At 63.9% G+C, this 1,395-nt stretch overlaps 1 protein-coding gene across 1 annotated transcript in view; it reads right to left on the bottom strand.

The window, feature by feature from the left end:
- Positions 1-569: 569 nt before the first annotated feature.
- Positions 570-1,395, bottom strand: part of FMNL3 (formin like 3) — a 15,175-nt gene continuing 14,349 nt past the window's right edge. Inside the window, exon 28 of the mRNA XM_015615666.2 lies at positions 570-1,139. The gene's annotated coding sequence lies outside the window, so the exon portion shown is untranslated. The remainder of the gene's footprint in view (positions 1,140-1,395) is intronic.

Genomic DNA, 1,395 nt, shown 5'->3' with positions numbered 1-1,395 from the left:
CCACCCTGGGCGTGGCAGTGCTGGTAATCCCCCCAAGAGGATTAGGGGAAACTTTTATTCCCTGTTTCAGGGCTAATCCCTGGCCTGGTGGGGCTCAGTGAGGGAGGCCAGGCCCTTGTGCTGCTGTTGGGGGTCTGGGGTCCCATCCTGCCCCTCCCAGTCCCTCCCACCCCCATGGCCACATTCCACCCCCACGAGCCCTTTCTGCCCTCCTGGCCCCATCCTGCCCCTCCACTCCCTTTGGGACCTCATCCTGCTCCCCCTGCAGCCCCTCCCAGCCTCAAATCTGTTCCCAGTCCCCCATGGCCACCAAAAGTGGGGTGAACTGGGACCACCCCACACTGGAGTGGGACGGGGGGCTCCCAGTTCCTCCCCAGAGCAGGTCCCCCCTCTCGTTAATCCCACAGCTTTAATAACAGCACTGCAAAGCCCTGATGAATGTCTGATTCCTGTGTGTTTCTGTGCCCCCTCCCTGCCCCCTGGACACAGGAGCTCTGGCCTGGGGAGGCTCCCCAGACTCCTGGGCTGCCTCAGTGCCCCCACCACCCTCCCCGAAATCAGGCACTGGCCACGTAAAAGACTCCATATATTTCACATGTACAAAAAGTCACTGCGGGGGGATGGGGCAGGGGGGTCCTGGGGTGGGGGGCACCATCCTTGCCCCTCTCCCAGTGCCCCCCAGCCTGGCTTTGGTCCCTTTTTTTTGGCACTTAGTGTTCACATCAGTGGTCAAAGTGTCGAGCGCGGGGTGGAGGGGTCCCTCTGGTCCCTGTAGTGGGGGTGGGGGCTCTGAGGCAATGAGCCCCCCCTGGGACAAGGGGGCCCCGACTGGGAGGGGACACCCCACGGGTCAGCTCCTGATGCTGGGGCCCCACCACAGATGGATTTGGCCTCTGCCTTGGGTGGGCAGGGGGTGGTCTGGGTGCAGGGTCTCCCCGGGCACAGGGATGTCACCCGTGAGGATGGTGGCACGAGGACATTTTGGCCCTGTTCCCACATTGTGTCAGGACAGGACGGAGCCTCTCTGGGCACCAGGGGGGCAGAGGGGGGTGAGGGGAGACTGAGGCAGCCCCAGTCCTCCCCTGCCCCCCGGTCGGGCTCCTCAGCCTCGCTCAGCTACAGGCGGATCCACCTTCGGGCTGTGGGATGGAAGGGACAGTCAGGGACAGAGCCAGTGACGCCTGGCCTGGCCTGAGGGGTGCCCAGGTGACCCCCCAGAGTACAGACAGCACAGGGTGAGTCCTCCAGGCACTGGGCTGGGACCCAGTAATGTGCTGGGATCTCCACTCTGGGCTCCAGTAGGGCACTGGGACCATACCCTGACATCCAGTTGACGCTGGGACCCTGCCTTGGGGTCCAGTTTTGCCCTGGGATTCTGCCCAGAACCCAGTAGTG

Source organism: Parus major, unplaced genomic scaffold (assembly GCF_001522545.3).
Source record: "Parus major isolate Abel unplaced genomic scaffold, Parus_major1.1 Scaffold220, whole genome shotgun sequence".
NCBI lineage: Eukaryota > Metazoa > Chordata > Aves > Passeriformes > Paridae > Parus > Parus major.
The sequence above is the reverse complement of the archived record's forward strand: the minus strand, read 5'-3'. Positions and strand labels throughout refer to the sequence as shown.